This window comes from Lactuca virosa, chromosome 5, assembly GCF_052849685.1.
Source record: "Lactuca virosa cultivar CGN04683 chromosome 5, Lactuca_virosa_CGN04683_v6, whole genome shotgun sequence".
Taxonomy (NCBI): domain Eukaryota; kingdom Viridiplantae; phylum Streptophyta; class Magnoliopsida; order Asterales; family Asteraceae; genus Lactuca; species Lactuca virosa.
Genome location: NC_136430.1, coordinates 284022740 through 284043527, shown reverse-complemented (window position 1 = coordinate 284043527; position 20788 = coordinate 284022740). Strand labels below are relative to the sequence as shown.

At 36.2% G+C, this 20788-nt stretch overlaps 1 pseudogene across 1 annotated transcript; it reads right to left on the bottom strand.

Annotated features, from left to right (window-relative positions):
• Window positions 1-19547: 19547 nt before the first annotated feature.
• Window positions 19548-20536, bottom strand: LOC145117030 (uncharacterized; annotated as a pseudogene). The gene is made up of 2 exons (XR_013712435.1): window positions 20145-20536; window positions 19548-20072 (listed from the first exon to the last, which is right to left on the bottom strand). The product of XR_013712435.1 is annotated as an uncharacterized LOC145117030 (transcript).
• Between the last annotated feature and the right edge of the window lie 252 nt (window positions 20537-20788).

Sequence of the window (20788 nt, the reverse complement as noted above, 5' to 3'; positions counted from 1 at the left end):
TAATGTCAGTTCAAGTTGCTAAAGATTTGGCAGCTATTCGAAGTCAAATCTTTTAAGGTGGTACTAATAATAATCGGAAATTACATTGGATAGCATGAGACCAAATATTGGCGGATAAGATGGTGGTTTGGATATTGGAAGTTTGGATTCTTTAAATTTTTCTTTACTAGAAAAATGGCGATGGTGATTTTACACTGAACGAAGTGCTGTTTGGGTTAAAGTTATTAAGAAATTATATGGTGATAGTGGAGGTTTTGATCGATATAGAAGTAATTGGAGGGGTGGAGGACCGTGGGCTAGAATTATTACTTCAGTTTTTCGACTTCATGAAAAGGATGTGTGGTAAATTCCACTCTTCAGAGGATAGTGGGGAATGATCGGAATACTCTTTTTGGAAACAAAATTGGATTGACGATAACACTTTGCAGAGTCGGTTCCCTAGATTATTTCATTTTGATCTTGATAAAGATTATATTATTGAAAATCGCATGAAAGATGGGGTCTTTTTACTGGAACTAAAGACGTCATTTAAGGGGTGGCATTGAAATGTTTCAATACACGAGTTTGATGAATCCCTTATCGGATGTGACTCTTAATGACAAAAGTGATAGATGGTTGTGGATGATTGGTGAAGATGGTACTTTTACGGTGAGTGCTACTAGAAGATGTATTGATGATATTATCCTTTCAAATTCGGGTTTGGAGACAAGATGGAATACTTATCTTCCTAGGAAGGTGAGTATCTTGATTTGGCGTATTTTAAGAGATAAACTTCCAACTTCCTTCAACCTCTCGAAATCAGGAGTAGAGGTTTCATCTATTACTTGTCCGATTTGTGAAATGGAGGTGGAAAAGTTAGATCATTTGTTTCTTAAATGTGAGATTTTTGCGAGAATTTGAACAAAATCTTCAAATGGTTAGATATTCCTCTTTCTCAAGTTGGGTCGGTGGTCGAAATGTTTGCTTGTATCGATTTAATGCCTATCTCTGTTAAAAAGAAAAGTGTGGTAGATGCGATTGTGTGTACCGTCATTTGGTTTATTTGGAGATATAGAAACGATAAAGTCTTCTCGAGTGGTACGTTGAAACAAAGTGGCATTGTTGATAGTATTCGCCAATTTTCTTATATTTGGTTTGTCAATAGGACTTCTAAATGTAATATAGATATAACTGGGTTAAAAACCCTTTGAACTCTTTGTAATTCCGTTCTAGCTCTTTGCTAGTTCGTGTGTTTTTTTTCTGTTTCAATATATTTGGCTGCTTTTAAAAAAAATTCAAAAATATAACTAGCTAAAGAAAATATATTGTGAGCAAATCGACAAGTTTATGTAAATAAAGGTAAGATGCTACTTTTTATCTGATGATTTTTTTTGGGTAAATGATAAAAATCACATTTTGGTCCAAGGCAACAAGGACTTAAAGAGTAAACTTTGGAGAAATAAAAGATGGTAAGTGAAAGTTGATCAATGTATAGGGTGTAAGTGCAATTACTTTTCTTCGGCACCAAGGCGTAAATGCCCCTATTATTAAAATAACATATAAATTCTTGTACCTGATAAGTATTGAAAGCTGAAAGGTACGTGATATATTTAGATACATACTGAAGTATTCAACAAGATATATAATTTACAAGAATGGAATTATATGATATATATAATTTAATTAATAATTGATATTGTTGGAAAAAGTTTAATAAAAGGATATATATATATATATATATATATATATATATATATATATATATATATATATATATATATATATATATATATATATATATTATTAATTTTTAGTGGGTTGTGTTTTTATTGAGAGTTTCGAAATGATATATGATGTGTCCAAAGTTGAGTATGATATATTGATACTCAAATTCAAGTATTTAGAATAAAATTTGGCAAACCAAATGGGTATGAGAATATGTCATGTCCCATATTAGGAGGAAAAAGTAAAAAGTAAGGGTGTTCAAAATATCCGAGAACAGAAAAACCAAACCTAAAAATCGTACCGATTTTCAGGTTAACCAAATCAATATTTTTGAATTTTTCGGTTTGGTTAACCGAATCGGTAAAATCTTCAGTTTTTCGATTCGGTTACGGTTCATGTTTTTTGCTACGGACGGTTAACCGAAAAATCGAAATTTTATTTTCTATTTTTTAAAATATTGTTTAAGTTTAGTCATTAAAGTTAATATCAAATTATTTCTTAGAAATTTTCAATTACAATTAATAATCATATTGTTTACATTTTACATTTTAAACCGATAATTATCATCATTAACACTTGTTATAAATATACATAGGTTGATATAGATTAAAATTATCATTAGCATTTCATCACCATTTCACCTAAATAACTAAATATTTGACTATCTTTTATCTATTAATTAAAAAAATACGTTTGTATTAGTCGATTTTATTTTCTATATTCTATAGATATATTGATAATTCATCCTAATTTCATTATTAATAGAGGTAACAACATAATTAAACAAATTATATAAATTATTCATTATCATTCATATTTTTTAGGAAATTTGTTATGGGGTTCGGTAATCTTAACATATTTTTATTAATTTGTAATGGTTAATTGGTTAACTGGATAACCGAACCAAAAATTCAGTTAACCGAATACCAGTTAATCTGATTTTTCGCTTTAAGTTTAGGTTCAAAAAATAAACGAACCAATAGTCTCAGTTAACCTTCCGAAATATGTTTTCGGTTCGGTTAACCGTCCATGACCACCCTTAGGAAAAAGTAAACTCTTAGTATGTTTTTTTGGAAAGGGTACTTCCCTAACGAGGGTTTCGGGCCAGACTTCGCACACCGATTAATCATCCGCTGCAAACATGAGGCTATGTCTCATGTCCTGGAGTCACTGTAGATGAACTTTCATGGCCACAAGGACTGAGTAGTGTCAGGATTTGAACATGAGTCAATAGGTTATTCATCATATCTTCCAAATGTCTTACCAAGTGACCACAATCCAACTGGTTAACTCTTAGTAGATTTATAAGCATGATAGTGTAGGAGCTTACAAGCTTTTGTGTGGTTTTACTCCAAGATCTATGCGCGTAGAAGGATGCAAATTGTGATCATATACTAAAGCCATGTTTTGCTAAATTTATTTTCGTCGGTTGCTAAAAAGTTACGAAAATCCTCTGCTTACATACAATTTTTTCGTCAACATTTTCAGGCAAGTGATCATCTCCGGCAATACATATGCTTAGGTTGTTAAACAACAAATTTGTTTAAAGGAATTATGACTTCCTGTTAATTTGTTTACTCACGTCTTCTACAACTTCAAATAATATAGCAGAATTATATCTTTTACTAACGAATATAGCAACAAATATTATGTTTAAAAACTTATGACAAACTCTATAATGGGTTACGAATGTTAGATGATGAAAAACTGAAAAAGTATGAAGGTATATGTGAAAGAAGTTATAAATAATTATTTTATTTCAAAATATAATTGAAAATCCGTCAAATCAAACAATTATCCGCTTTTCATGTATGGGTATTGCAAAACTTTTCTTTGGTTTAAGGACATGTCATCCGGTACACATAGAAGAGACAACTTTGTTCTTTGACAAAGGATTGCACAGGTCTATCGAGGATATGGTGGTATGTAGAGGCCCCTTCTTTAGAGACATTCAGTGGCGGCTGACTTCCTTACCTATTCGTTTCGGTGGTTTGGGTTTGTACTAGGCATACGAGGTTTCCTCCTACGTATTTGTAGCCTCGAGGGCCCAATCTTGGGCATTAAAAGACCACATCTTACGTGACAGTGGCGTATGTGGTATGGACTCGGATTACCTATGTGCTATGACTCGTCTTCGCGATACGATTTCGGAATTTGACTGTAGCGGTTTCACTAATAAGGACACCGCCCCCCTAAATCCCAAAAAGCATTGGCGTGTGCCCTTTTTAGCAAAATCGTTAAAGATATGGAAGTCGACTTCGACATGACTGTCAGGCAGAAAGCAGTCTTTGAGTGTCTGCGGGCACCTCATGCTCAGGATTTTCTGCTAACTATCCATATTGATGGTCTTGGCCAGCATATGTCTCCTGTGGGGTACCGAACTATCCTTCGTTACCGCCTCATGATTCCTTATTCCCAATTGACGAGATATGTCCAGTTTGCCGCAAGGCATGTTTGTATACCTTTGGGGAGCATGCGGTTCATTGTAGAGAGCTCCCTGGTTTCAAGTACAGACATGATGTGGTTCAGGATGTTCTCTTTGATGCTTGTCGGCGTGCTGGTATTTCTGCGAAGAAAGAAGCGTTAACGAACTTTTTGACGGACCCGCAGGATGGAAGGTCCACACTTAGACCGGCTTACATTTTGGTCTTTGGATGGATAGGAGGGAAGCATGCGTGCGTGGATCTTACTGGGGTCTCTCCTCTCTTTGGTTTGGGGAGGGGGGTTTCACAGCAGGGCATGCCACTTTGAAAGCCGTTGTGTGCAAAGTGGTAAAGTACGAGAATGCATGTATAGAAAATCAACATGTGTTTGTACCTTTTGCATTCGATACATTTGGTTTTCTCGCACCAGAGGCGGTGGAGCTCCTCAATAGAGTCCAACGAGTCATGCATTCTAATGTCATATCTACTAGATCCACAAATGTTGTTTTCAAAAGAATTGGTTTTGTCATCCAGAAAGGGCTAGCGGCGCAGCTTGTTGCCCGCTTGCCTTCGATCGATATGTATTGAACTATATTAGTTTTTGGTATTAAAAAATAGAATACTAGAAATTAAATGATTAGGAGCTAGTTAGATGAAATAACTAGCTTAAGAGCTTCTCCTTGGAGATTAAGCTTATAACACCACTACATCTTCAAATCATACTCCAAATACATCAAAAGTTGCAAAACTCGCCTTTTCTCCTTCATCTGGCTCTCCAACATTACGAGAAATAATATGGAAAATTGGGGGCTTAAGTTCATGACTTTAAACATTTGGAAAAAATAGGTCCCTAAACTTTTATGTTTTAACTTGTTTCCCCAACTAATTCCCAATAGACCAAAAGTCCTAACTTTTCTATAAAAACCTAGAAGTTTACTTTTTTTTTTAACAATTTAGACTTAAACCTAGTTAAGTTCAAACTTAAGTTTCTAGATTTGACAAGTTTGGTACCTCAATCTTCCAGACTTCCATTTACTCCAAATTAATTTTGAAATCTATTATTTTATTTGACTAAAAACTTTAATTCCATTATTTATTTTAAATCACAGTTATTTATAAAATATGTCATTAAAATATTAAACTTTCTGACCCCAAATGTGGGTGTTCCAATGTAAATATGAGAAAATGCTAGGAATCAAGTTTTAACCTTTTAGTTGAGTTCAAAGTAGTTGAAAAGGGAACTATTAAATAAAATATTTCATTAAAATATTAAACTTTCTGACCCCTAATGTGGGTGTTCTAATGTAAATATGAGAAAATGCTAGGAATCTTTTAACCTTTTAGTTGAGTTCAAAGTAGTTGAAAAGGGAACTATTGATGAATTGATAAAATAAATATTATATTTTATGTTAAGCTAAGGATGTATGTTGTTATGTTTTGATGGTTATGAATGGATATGGTTAAAAGCAGTGGCGGCCTTGGGATGGCAAGTGGTGCGGTCGTACAAGGCCTCCTATTTTAAGGGGCTTCCGAATTTGAGGAAAAATATATAGTAATGGTGTTGGTATTTTCATAAAATATATTTTTATATGTTATTATTAAAGAAAATTAACAGTTAGCTATATACACGATGTAACATTTTGTTGTAATCTTAAAGTAATTTTAATTATGAAAAATATCAACAAAAATCAAAAACTCAAAAAATAAATCTTATTATAAATTCTATAATTTATCCACAGTTTAAGTAAAGTATCTATATTAGAAAAATACATATATTTTTCTAATATAAGTTCAAGCAAACATTATAGATCTTTATAAAACTCACCAAAAAGATCATACTCTAATAAACATAATAACAATGTGAGTAGATCGTCGGTGTTGCTTGTCTCTCTCGTCGGAAACTGTCATTTTGTTGTCTTGAATTTTGATATATTGTTGTCGTTGGTAGTCGTTTTGCCCTCCTCTAAGTCATCTAACTGACTCCCTAACTACATGTTAGTATCTCTTATATCTTTAAATTTTCCAATTTCCAACCATGTTTGACTGTTTTCTCTCCGAGGCTAAATGCTCCTTTTTATTTGAATGATTTATTTATGAATTCATAATGACGTTAATGAGTAATGAAGTAAAGAAAGTAAAAAAAACAAAAAAAAAACATTGTTTTTTGTTTGCCCTTTTGTATAGTATAGTGTCTTGTGAATTGTGTTTATCACTATTCTTTATTGATTTAACTTTTCAATGTTTCGTATAGAGGGGTCGAGTAGGACATTGGTGGATTTTAGGGTGGTGTGATGGAGGGGGCAATAAGCTTCCTATTTTTTTAGCTTCTAATATTAATATAATATATTCTAATACTTAAAAAGATTAGAAAACAAGATTTTTGTTTGACATTCTAATTGTTTTAAACATTCTTGTAATCATACTATCAAAATACTTTTTAGAAGAAAGCATGACCCTTTTTCGAAAGTGAAATATGATTCATAGATTGCTAAACACTAAAAACTTCTTTTTAGTTGATTATGGTAGTCCTTTTGTGTTTTTAAAATGATATTTATATTTGTAACCAATTTTTTCCAACTACCAACAACTTAAATCACAGTGTAACCAAGATAGAAGTGAAATTTCCGTAATGGACAACTCATCCAACAATTTATAGTTGACAATTGTCCCCGAATCTAAACATCGGCCATCTGAAAGTAGATTAGGATTGAAGGAATCGATCCCCCTGTATTGATTATTAAAACCCTTTATACAGGGGAAGAATTACAAGGAAATACAACAATTATTTTAGGAATAGATAACAATTAATATTCAATACAATCTATATCTAAATGTGAGACTTGAGTCGTTCTCTAATATTCTCCCGCAGTTTGAGCGGTAGGTAAACGAACACTCAAACTGGAACGAAAATCTTGATAAATCTGTCGAGGCAATCCCTTTGTGAAAATGTATGCATATTGTAAAGCAGAAGGAACGTGAAGCACCCGGACTTGACCTAGCCGAACCTTTTCCCGAACAAAGTGAATGTCGATTTCGATGTGTTTCGTCCGTTGATGTTGAACCGGATTATCTGATAGGTAGACGGCAGAGACATTATCACAAAATATGATGGTAGCCGTCTTTAGGGGAACATATAACTCGAGTAATAGGTTACGGAACCACGTAGTTTCAGCAACGCAATTAGCCACTCCCCGATATTCTGCCTCGGCACTCGAACGAGAGACGGTAGGTTGTCGTTTTGACGACCACGAAATTAAATTATTCCCCAAAAATACACAATACCCGAAGGTCGAGCGTCGCGAATCCGGACAACCGCCCCAGTCCGCATCCGAATAAGCAATCAGTGAATGAGCGGGTGATGAAACAATCTGTAAGCCATAGTCAAGAGTCCCAACTAAATAGCGTAAAATACGTTTAAGAAATTGAAAATGGGGCTCCCGTGGGGCATGCATGAATAGGCACACTTGTTGAACGGCATAGGTGATGTCGGGGTCGGGTGAAAGTAAGATATTGGAGAGCCCCTGCAACTGACCGATATAAGTTGGCTATGAGAGAAGATCTCCTTCGGTAGCACCGAGTTTGGTGGATGTGTCCACCGCCCACCGGGGTAGCACACGACTTTGCATTAGTCATGCCGGCTCGTTGAAGGATTTCTCGGGCATATGTGGCTTGAGAAAGAAATAGAGTCGTGTCATCTCGAGTAGCTGAAATACCAAGAAAATGATGTAAGGCCCCTAAGTCAGTCATAGCAAATTCGGCCGATAAAGTGGCAATGATATCCCGCAGTAGGATAGAATCTGAAGCGGTAAGAATAATATCGTCAACGTAGAGTAAAAGATAAGCCCGTTTATCACCATGGTGATAGATGAAAAGCGATGTATCACACGTGCTACGGTGAAAACCATGAGATAAAATGTAAGTAACGAATCTGTTGTACCAAGCCCTGGGTGCTTGTTTGAGCCCATATAATGATTTCTTTAAAAGACACACGTGCTTAGGAAACCGAGGATCGACAAAACCCGTAGGTTGATGCATATATACTGTTTCCGTGCAATCTACCCCCACGGTTTGTATATATACTGTTTCCGTGCCATGAGTTGGATACCGCTAAACTAAGCACGGTCCGTATAGTGGCCAGTTTAACAACTGGACTAAAGGTTTCCGTGCAATCTACCCCCACGGTTTGTGATTTACCATTGACAACCAACCGTGCCTTGTACCTGTCAAGAGTGACATCAGATCTAAATTTGTGGCGATAGAGCCACATGCACCGTATGATGGGTCAATCAGTGGGGCGAGGCACGAGCTCCCATGTTTTATTTTCCTGTAAAGCTCTAAATTCATTTTCCATAGCAAGTTTCCAATTAGGGTCTGTGGAGGCTTGGTTGTAAGAGGTGGGCAAGGGAGATAAGTTGTTTGGGTTAGTGGATACATGAAGATTGAGGCGAGTGACTGGTTTGGTGGAACCGGTTTTTAAACGTGTTTGCATGTGGTGAAGGGAGGGTGTAGGTGGGGTGGGATTGGTATGGGTGGCCGAAGGCAGTTTGGATGGTGCAAGGGGATGTGTAGTCTTAGTGGGTTTAGGACGTCGAGTATAGGTGATTGTAGGTGGGGATGTTGGTTGTTGGGAAGGAGTGGAATTTATGGTGGATTTTGGTGAGGGAGTGGAAGTAGATATGGGGTTATGAATTGGGTGTGTTGAAGTAGTGGTTTGGGTCTGAATTATTATTGGAGAAGGATCATCGAGAAATTGATAGGTTTCAGGAACGGTGGGTGTGGACTCGGAGAAAGGAAACGAGTTTTCGTCAAAAGGAACATGGCAGGATAGATAGACTTTGTCGGAGGATGGGTCGTAACAACAGTATCCCCTAAAGTTTTCTGGGTACCCAAGAAAAATGCATTTGGTGGAACGAGGGTGGAGTTTATTTGGTTGGGTAGCAGACAAGTTTGGGTAGCACGTGCAACCAAACACACGTAGATGATCATATGTAGGATGTCGTCCAAATAGGGCAAAGGTGGGGGTGGAAAAAAGTAGGCGTTTGGTGGGTAATATGTTGTGAAGATAAGTGGCGGTGTGTAGAGCTTCAACCCAAAATTGAGGGGGTAAATGGGCATGAGTCATAAGAGTGCGGATGATGTCGTTTAAGCGGCGAAGCATCCGTTCGGCCCGACCATTTTGTTGGGAGGTTTGGGGACAAGAAAAGCGGAAGGTAAGGTCGTGGGTTGCAGTAAAAGTTTTGAAGTTATGATTATCAAATTCTCCACCTAGATCGCATTGAAAGGTTTTGATATTACGATTAAATTGGGTTGAAATAAGCCGATGAAATTTGGAAAATTTGGTAAAAGTTTATGATTTATATTTTAATGGGTACACCCATACATAACGAGTGAAATTATCGATCAAGACCATATAGTATTTGTAACCGGATTCACTCAAAATTGGAGAATTCCACAAATCACAATGTATTAAATCAAAAGGTGCAAGGGTAACCGAGTGAGAATCATAAAATGGTAAACGTGTGTGTTTAGAAAGTTGACACGAGTGACAAAAATACTTGGTCGTAGCCTTATTACAATGGATTGAAAAACGAGTATGAAGTAAATCCAAAATTGACTCGCCAGGGTGGTCTAGCCGGTTGTGCCACTGATCGGTAGTAGTAGAGAGACAAACTGAAGCGATGGGTGGTGATGTGAAGGGGTAGAGTTCTCCAGAGCTATTGTGGCGGGACAGGAGGGCTCCACTCTTGAGATCCTTCACGGAAAAGCCAAAAGGATCAAATTCAACGGATGTATTATTGTCAATAGTAAACTTGCAAATGGATAATAAATTTTTGATAATGTTGGGTGTGAAAAGAATATTATTTAGGCGATAGGTTTGGTTTGGTAATTTGTGGGTTGAATTGCCAGACCCATGAATTGGAATTGTCTTGCCATCTCCAACAAAAATAGAGTTAAGAGGAGAAGAAAATAAAGGTGTAGTGATTTTACCTTGATCTGCAGTAAGATGAGAAGATGCTCCAGAGTCCATATACCATTGGGGGTCATGTGTATTCAAATGAACTTGTTGGAGAGCCTGAGATAAATCATTGGGATTAAAAACATTATAACCTCCAAAATCAGTTGTTGGAACAACTTCATGAGTAGGAGTAGACCGGTGAGCAAATTAGGCTGATGGGGAGGATCGTTGGGCAGCTCCTGTTGAGGCGAGTAAGTGGGGTAGTGATATGGGGCTGAATAAGTGGGTTGAGTCGGGTAGGGTGCAGGAGGTGGTGTCCATGATTGTTGTCCCCACTGATGCGATTGCCATTGTTGATGAGGAGCATTCCATTGTTGCTGCGAGTAGCCGCGACCATGACCTCTGCCGGAGCGGCCTCGACCACGAAAACTGCCACCCCGTCCTCGAGAAGAATTGTGATGATAGGGTTGTTGACGAGGACCAGTGTTGTGTGGTGGAGCAGCGGAACGATTGTCTTGAGGGGCGACAAGAACTGATTGAGTCGGGTTTTTACGGGCAGCCACACGTTGTTGCTCTAATTGAATCATGTTGCGTGCGGTATCCCGACTAATATCCGAGCTTTGGTTGATAAAGGATGCGACGGTGTCGAACTCGGGGGGTAGCCTCGAACAAGTTGAAGGATAAGCCGAGATTCAGATACGGGATTATCAATGTCTCCGAGTTGTTCAGCAAGATCAGTAAGTCGTTCACAATAATCGTCCATAGAGGAACAGGTACTGAGGGTAAGATTGCAGAACTCTCCTTCAAGGGCTGCCGCCCTTGATCCTTTGTTACTGCGGTAAAATTTTTGAATCCGGAGCCAAGCCGCACAGGCGGTCGTTTTGATGTCTAGGATTCTGCCAAGAACCTCATCTGAAACAGTAGCATAGATCTACTATAGAACTAGTGCATCGATATCTTTCCATTGGGTGTAGCCTTCGTCTGTCTCCTCCGGTGGCTTCATGTCATCGATGTGATCATCAACTTTATATGCAATGGCGTGAAGTGTGAACAATTTTGTCCAAGCCGAGTATGTAACTTTAGATCCGTCAAGAGTGCGGACCTTGGTTTGGATATTTGTGACTGTGTAAGTCGGGTGCAAGGCAGCATGAGTCTTGGAGTTGGAAGATCCTGGTTTATCTCCCATGGAGGTGAAGGTGACAGAGTAAAAAAAATGTCAAAGGCAGCAGAGATAAGAAAAAAAAAATCAACGGATGTTGTTAGGGTTTCAGAACCGTAGCTCTGATACCATGAAAGTAGATTAGGATTGAAGGAATCGATCCCCCAGTATTGATTATTAAAACCTTTTATATAGGGGAAGAATTACAAGGAAATACTGTTGGATTAGTGTCTAAGTCCATAACTATTTTGGTATTTACTTGACCCGATTGTGAGCATGGTCCTTTTGGGTTGCCTTCACACTGGTGACTAGACAGGATGACAGTTGAGGAGAGAGGTTGATTAGGGCATAAATATGATTTATTTATTATATTATATGATTAATATAATAATTTGGAATCATATTATTAATTAGTATTTAATCAGAAATTAATTAGGAATTAATTTCGGGATTAAAGGAATTAATTAAAAGTACAGGGGCTGTTTTGTAATTATTTGATAGTTGAGACTTTGGGCTATTAGATCACTTTTATTAAGGCTTGAACGAAAATCCTAGAAGGATCTAGGAGTTTTCGTCCAAGGGCTTAAGGAAAGGAGTCCATGGACTTGCTTAGGCCCTAAGCTAAGGGATTAGGGTTTCCACCTTGAAACCCTAGCTAGCCTCAAGTATAAATAGCACCCTAAGGCACTAGAATTCGTCCAAGCCTTGGGAAACCCTAAAAGGGACGAATTTTAGGGCAAGATATCATTCTCTCCTCTCTCCCATATTCATCCTTTCACCTAGTGTGTTTGTGAGCCATTAGAGGTACTACACTTGTGGTACTTGCTTTCAAGAGCTAAGGAAATTCAAGGAACTAGTTGTTATTACTACATAACAACAAAAGGTATGTATTCTATTCTCCTATGTCAATTTCGAAAATAGTAGATGCATGCTAGGGTTCTTTTGTGTTCATAAAGTTGTATAACTAATAGTGAAAACATAGATCCAACTCTAGGGTTGCATGCACACATAGGATTGTTTGTATAAAACCCATCAGTGGTATCAGAGCCAGGTTTTTGTTTTCAATTAGCTTTATTCAAATGTATGAACTTGACATATTAGGGTTTATGGCTAATAAACCCTGGAGGCTTGATTTTCGAAATTAGGGTTTCTAAACCCTAGATTTCGAAATTTTTGGTAAGATTTCCTAAACCTTTTTTCTTTGGCCCCAAGATTTCGATTTTAGGGTTGCCTAACCCTAGAATTTCGAAATTGCCTCTTTCCTCATGATTAGATCCTAAATTTTAGGGATTTGGATATTGCCATATCTTGTAATTATCCTTTAAATGTTTAAATTTGGTAATTAAAGATTTTGAATATCCCATCCCATAATTTCGAATTCTAGGGGATTTAAGGGATTAGGTTAAATTAATTGTTTAATTTAAGAGATATCCTTACCAAAGTAAAAGATAATTGTCAAATTAATTAGATAATCATTTCTTTATGTGATAAACTTGATTTATTTGAATTATTTGATAGATTATCTTGCAAGAAATTGAATTAGGTCATATTAAGATAATTACTAATTAATTGGTTAATTATTATTAATAATTTGATCTAGAATGTTCTTGCTTATGTTTTGAAAAGTTTCAAAAACTTGCCCTCAAGTTTTGGAATTTAAAAGTTGATTAAAAGTTTAATTTTGAAATGTTAAATTCTAAAACCCTCGTATTTTGAATAAGTTCAAATTACACCCTTATGGTTTTGGAAAGTTAATAAAACCACCTAGTATTTTAAAAGTATAAAATACACCCTATACTATATATGTAACATTAAAAGTCTAATATTATATATATGAGTAAAAGTCAGTCTTACCGTTAGTAGGCCTCATTCACGAAGCTGGTCTATAAGGGGTGTTTAAGGAAATTGCCTATAAAATGGCGATTGAATGGGTATCCACTCTTACCCACCGCACTCTTGACTAGTGGAGGGTCGTTAGTCGAACAGGTAGGATAGGACAGAAACCTTCCATTATAAGTATAATGAAGTACAAAGTAACTAAATGCTTTTACAAATTCCCAAATCTTAGTTACTCTAGGATAAAATGTGAAAGTGATGCTAATCCATGGAATTACACTTTGTGCCCCTGTCAATCGTTGGTGGAGCGCGTGTGGTTAACCGGCACACTAATTTGGGATTGACATTGGCGACAAAGGGTGGTTCGATGTTTTATCATAGATCAATGGAGCGTGTGTGGCTAACCGGCACATTGATTAGGTGATGAAGACATTGAGTGCACCATGTTGGTTCGCATGGTTATTCACAAACTTGTTTGCGATCCTCGGCATTCCAGTCGCAAAATTTGAAGTGCATATCGAGATTTAAACATGCCATTGAAAGGTTCAATGAATCTCAAAAGATCTAGGAGTTTTCAATTCATTTAAAACTTAAATTTCTTTTTCGTTTTTCATGGTGGGAATTGGTAAATCGTCATTTACCTACCTTCAAATATTCTGCAACTAGATTACGGCATCCCTCTTCTAGGTTGTAGAGTATTGTGTTGGATCCTAGCCTTGATGTTTCATTTGGGTGTCACATCAAGGATTCTAATCAACTTAACTTGGATTTTGTCCCGTTTTGTAGATGTCAAAGTATGACAACTATGGTCTTCCCAAATCCCTTGGAACAAGCTTTCCAAATGAAGATGACGTTCCACGATACAATCAAGGAAATGAGAGTCATGCTTCACTTCCTCCACCTCCTCCAATTATTCTCCCTAACCCACAAGTTCAAAGGCTTGAAAAGTTCAAGCTCACTCAAGCCCTATTGGCAAGTAAACACGAAGATGGGAAACCTGTGTGTGCACACATCTTAGAGATGAAGTCACACATTGATAGGTTAAGGATGATGGGTGTCGATATCTCATAAATGTTGGCTGTTGACTGGGTTCTTCAGTCACTTCCTGAATCATATAGTGAGTTTGTTAGAGAGTACTATATGATGGACCATGACGTGACCCTCATTGATTTGACCTATTTGCTTATAGCTGCTGAATCAGAAATGATTTGGCGTGCTAATCGAGTAAATTTGTCTGGCAAATCAAACTCTCAAACTTCAATGGAAATTGAAAATAGTGACATTGGAAATCCAGAAAAAGGTAAATTCTGAGATAGTTCCTTGTGCCATTTCAAAAGAGTCCATCTGCTTCTACTGCCAAGAGAAGGGGCATTGGAGACAAAGCTGCCCTTTTTACCTGAGAGATCTAAGAGATGGGAGAGTCAAGACGTATGGCTCTACTTCAGGTAAAATCCAATAACTAACTCTATAAGTTCCTATTCTTTGATTTTCAATACATGATGTGATAAGATTACATTTTGATGTTTTGTAGGATCGAAGAAAAGAGAGGAAGCTTAAGGGAAGAAGTAAGCTGAATCTGATCGTGAAGAAATGGATTTCGATCGCATTGCTTGAAGATCGGATTTTTGAGCTACTACTTTAGAGTTAGAATAGATTGCTTAGAAATTGAAATAGCATAGTTTTCATTTGAATTGCATTGTAAGGACAAGTTTTTCCGCAATAGAATGAATTTTGATTTCGTCCTATTTATTTATCCTTGCAATGGCATATGTGAAAATGGATGTTTATGTATTTCTAATTTTAGCAATCTTGAATTGGATGTGATTCTTGATTATGTTATTTGTGAAATGTCGAGGATTTGCCAAATAAAGGAAGATTCTCATCACCCAAGTTTCAATTGGACAGAAACTTGGAATCATACAACTTGGTTGCGTGATGAATGAGAAACTTCATATTTTGGAAATTAGACTAATTCTTTGGCAAAGTGTCAAGAGAAGGACCAGGAGATCGAGTACACTAGGTTGTGCGTTGATCAAGTCCACCACAAGAGTGATAAAGATATTCGTCATGATTTACTAAAGGTTAGTAAATATGATTATACTTATAAGATTAAGTATAATTCTGAGTTGATTGAAAGAGTTTAAATCAATAGCAGAACGAATAAGAAGAATCAAGTAGGCAGAAAGATAAAAGTTTCTCTATTCTAAGAAGAAGGGAGAGTACCTTTTATTGTGTTTTATGATAAGTCTTAATGATTAAGAACCATATCTCAATTGATCCTCTAAGTGAGTCTTAGTGCAATTGCATGTCTAAGAAGAGGAATCAAGAATTGTAGAAATGGTTAAATCAAGAAGTCAATCATACTTCGTTCCAATATCAAGTCGTAGAGTCAAGATTCTGACATGAGTGACAAGTCTTAAGTAGGTTTATAACACTCGACAAATGTGGAATTTGGAAAAGTTTTCTTATTCTTGCACATTTGAAATTGGTAAGTTGTGATGTCTTGGATAAGACAAAGACCAACCAGGACCAATTGTGTGAAGTGTTGAACTTGACAAAAGGCTACACTAACTCTTGAATATTTGTTTGTCAAGAAATGGTTCTTGACAAGAGAATCTTCTATGTCAAGGAGTCAGTGGGAGTCTTAATGGTCTTGAAAAGTTTCAAGAACAAATCAAGAGTAAACCTAGTTGATCATCACTAGCACACGACTTGAGGTTTAAAGCCTATCGTGGATGACATACTCTTTTTCTGTGCCATTCCAATTGAGTTAATTATGCGTGTGAGTTCTATGAGTTCTCATTTGAATGCATAAAGACAAAGCACCTCGATCAATGGAAAGTACATTGATATGAAAGGGTGAGTTGCTTGGAAGACATGGTGGGCATTCATGTTACCATGAGGCAAGAAATCAAGATTGAACAAGTTCAGTCCATAATGTTTTGGATTTATCGCAAACTTTCGTTTTGACAAATTCACATGAATAGGAACACATACATCATAAAATCTAAGTGTCATAAGGTTTTCCTCCTTCATGAAAATGATTGTGAGGAAATGCTTTCACTAAGAGAGATTTTAAGAAGATAGCAATTGTGAAAATTGTATTCTCAAATTCGATTATGATTACGGCATCCCTTTTCATAGTTCGAATTGTGAGATTTGGCAATTGATCTGAACATTTGGGACTTAGTAACATAAATTCTGAATTGTTTAGACACACATGTGAGCTATCTAAGGCAAAGGTGTATGAGCTTAAAAAGCTTAGATAAAGGCTTATCAAAGCATTAGGTATTAGAAATATGAACTTAAGGAATTCAATAAGCATTGTTTTCTAGAAGTCCAATTGTTTTCTGAATACATGTCAAAGCTAGTGGGAGCATAAGTGTTATGCTGGTAAGAAAATAATCATCATGTTAGTGGGAGCATGATTATTATGGTAAGTATTGCAAGTTAGCAATATTAATTATAGAAAACAAAGATTCACTTTGCAAAGTTGCAAGGGTTGAAAAGTTGTTTTGCTATAATTAAGGGAGAGAATATTATACTTCGTTTCAAAATTCTAAAGCTTAGATCGAGAAATGTTAATAAATTTAGTCAAGGATACATAGTGCATTCTCAAAATTCGATTATGATTACGGCATCCCTCTTCATAGTTCGAATTGCGGGAACATGGCACATAAAATATTATGGCAGAAGGCTGATAAAGTATCACGTCTTTATATGAGACATTATGCATCGTGTCTAATACGCTTCGGGTATGGGACCGATTGCATATGTTATAATATTTGACCATTCTAAATTTTCCAAATGCCTAGGGCATTAAGAGGGAAAAAGGACTAGAATTGGTTTTGACTAAAATAATTAAACAACTATCAAAGGACGGTCTGAGGTTCACTGAGGATTTGTCGCTTGTGAGTAGTTGGAAGTATAGTACTGGATGGACTATATTGACATTATTATGAATAGATAAGATTCTATTAAGAATAAGTTGTCATATAGAAAATATGGAAATGTTTCCATTAATGGGAGTTGGATATTAAGACTCTATGTAGATTAGAAACTTTTATGCAAAAGGATGTTCAAAGGAATGTACTTTGAGTGAGAGACATCACATCTATAAAATTGTTTTGTAACAATTTCTGATAGAGAACTTAGTAATTTCATTAGCCGGGTCTTGGTGACTTTTGTGCTATGACATTACGAAAGAATCATTGCATAAAGTGTTAGAATCTGACATATTCTAAAAGTGGCAAGAATTTGGTATTCTTATACTAATAATAAAAAAAATTGGGGATTGTGAAATGAGTTTCATTGGGCAAGTTTTTCAATTGATCTATTTCACAGAGTATGGACCATAGGAAACCAAAGTGTGCATGCTTGGAGCATGGGACAATTGTGGTTATAATTCGAGTAATAAGTTGATTGTCTGAAACAGTAAACAATGAATAATGAGTAATCAATATGGTGTTTAAATAAAAGTGTTTTTATTTACGCTCAAAAGTTTTGGGGCCATATAGGATTAATATTATTATTGCGTTTCACTTTGCATGTTTTGACTTCCAGAATAACTAGGTTATTCAAACATCCACAGTCGGTCATACGTTGGAAGTAGGTATGAAGGAAGACTGTCATGAATCTGTCTGTAGATTGTCTAAAGTGTTTAGACATAGCACAAGTTTGCTGCAGAGTTCATGAGTGCTTTGATAAGATTAGAGTATTGGATTAAACCCACGCTCATTTGAATCACTTCATGGTTTTATCACGAGTGATTGGTGAGACGATAACATTGTATATTCTTGAAACCGAGACGTGTGAGTTGTTATTTGCTGGTCGGTTGCACATTGACAATAAGTAAACGTACCAGTAACTTGGTGTTATAAAACTTATTGTTGTGTGTGATTCGATTAGTAGGTGCAAGCAAGCATTTGAGTCGAAGTTTATCCATTCCTTTTACCCAAGGTGGGATAAAAGCGATATCTGTGGGCCCCTCGATGATTTAGTGATGACAAAGGAAAGTGCTCGGCCGGGCCAGGACTGATTTGATTTGTTCAATTAGTCAGTCGTCATAAATCGTAAATCGGGAAACGACACATAGACTGAGAGAATGATTTCAATCCATGTCTCATGTCTATACGATATCTTGTAGAATGGAGGAATATATGATCCCTTATCTAAAGGACACGCGTATCTGATAAGATCAGAGTTGACAGCGCTTTTGGAAGCTACGATTGCTGATCAGGTTCTGAAGTCATACGCAGAATAGTTATTAGACTTATCCAAGTGGGAGACTGTTGGATTAGTGTCTAAGTCCATAACTATTTTGGTATTTACTTGACCCGATTGTGAGCATGGTCCTTTTGGGTTGCCTTCACACTGGTGACTAGACAGGATGACAGTTGAGGAGAGAGGTTGATTAGGGCATAAATATGATTTATTTATTATATTATATGATTAATATAATAATTTGGAATCATATTATTAATTAGTATTTAATCAGAAATTAATTAGGAATTAATTTCGGGATTAAAGGAATTAATTAAAAGTACAGGGGCTGTTTTGTAATTATTTGATAGTTGAGACTTTGGGCTATTAGATCACTTTTATTAAGGCTTGAACGAAAATCCTAGAAGGATCTAGGAGTTTTCGTCCAAGGGCTTAAGGAAAGGAGTCCATGGACTTGCTTAGGCCCTAAGCTAAGGGATTAGGGTTTCCACCTTGAAACCCTAGCTAGCCTCAAGTATAAATAGCACCCTAAGGCACTAGAATTCGTCCAAGCCTTGGGAAACCCTAAAAGGGACGAATTTTAGGGCAAGATATCCTTCTCTCCTCTCTCCCATATTCATCCTTTCACCTAGTGTGTTTGTGAGCCATTAGAGGTACTACACTTGTGGTACTTGCTTTCAAGAGCTAAGGAAATTCAAGGAACTAGTTGTTATTACTACATAACAACAAAAGGTATGTATTCTATTCTCCTATGTCAATTTCGAAAATAGTAGATGCATGCTAGGGTTCTTTTGTGTTCATAAAGTTGTATAACTAATAGTGAAAACATAGATCCAACTCTAGGGTTGCATGCACACATAGGATTGTTTGTATAAAACCCATCAAATACAGCCACTATTTTAGGAATAGATAACAATTAATATTCAATACAATCTATATCTAAATGTGAGACTTGAGTCGTTCTCTAATACCATCACTCTCTAATCAAAATAGGAATACACATGGTATGCATCAATAAAAGTATACGTATCTTCTGGTGTTAATCTTTCATGACACCTTGAACTTGGTGTATTGTGACAATATGTTATTCAATTATAATAAAAGGTTAATGTCATAAGACATAATTTGCTCTTAGTCACTTATATTTTAGTTGTATTCAAACTCATGGACCAAATAGTAATTCGAAACAAATGTTTATAACAAAAAAAACTCTATAATTTTAACCAACATATCTACATCATTATCAACTAAACATAAATAAATAAATAAATAAATAACTCTTTACTCCATCGAAAATGGGATTGTTATGTTCATCAACTTGTGGCGATTATCATTGTCATTACTTTCAGCAATCTCCTTCAAACTAATCCAAGATTTTCTTCTTTTTCTATTAGTAGATGCATTCCCTGATTTTTCTGCATTTGGATCATATGCCACTTTCTTCTTAGCCCCTGACCTATTCCTCTTCTTCTTGGACTCCAACAATGTCAATGTTGGAATTGCTGGATCAGAGTCATTTTTTACTAAAATACCCATTTTACCCTTGTCGGTAGACCCCGGTGGAGCTAGTATAGTGTTTGGTTTGGGCTTTGGTGGATTTGTGTTTCTTGGAGTGCCTCTTTTCATATTTTTGTGCATACAAAAATGACAAGTGTAGATAATGTTGTTTTGAGGATAATGACAAGATTTCTTGCCTTTTTGTCGAGCTTTTTTCTTGTTTTTTTCAATTCGAATTGTACAATTGTAGCCAGGATGAAGTATAGATTCACATCTACACAAGAACACAAGATATGAGCAAATTGCCCTTAATAGTATTGTGTGTGTAGAGAGAAAAAGAGAGTACCTTTGACAAGTAAACAAGGATGGATCAACTGGTGTTGCCAAAGCCTCTGAAGAAGCTGCAAAATGGTGACTAAAAAGGCACCCAATGAAGGTATGGATGCATCGTGAGTGGCCCACATTGCAAGATTCTTTATATGTTGTAATTTTAATGAAGATTTGACATTTGTGTGTTTCTTCCCTGTTGAAGCTTCTCTAATTGTGACTGACATTTGAGGTCCAGAAAATGCAGGGGATCCTTTCTTGCCCATGTCTCTATTGTTTTGTTTAACAATGGTGGATACTAATGTGCACAATCAAACAGTTGGAAATATTACCAAAATGAACAACATAGAACACATGGACAACAACAAACATTCGATCAATAACAGGCCATGCAGCGATCTTGAAAGAATTTCAGACAAGAAACAGATGTCGAACCAAATCTTGACAAGAATTAGATACCAGACCAGGAATTCAGTCAGGATTCGGATTAATGGATGTGATTCAATGAAAGAACCCCTTTCTATACTTTCATATTTCTGAAAGACCCAAACTTTCATACTTGACAATATAGTTACTCCAAAACATGCTACATGCATATTCATAAAACAATATTTTTACATTGATAAAGTCATTACAAAAGATTGGACACAAACCGACTATGTT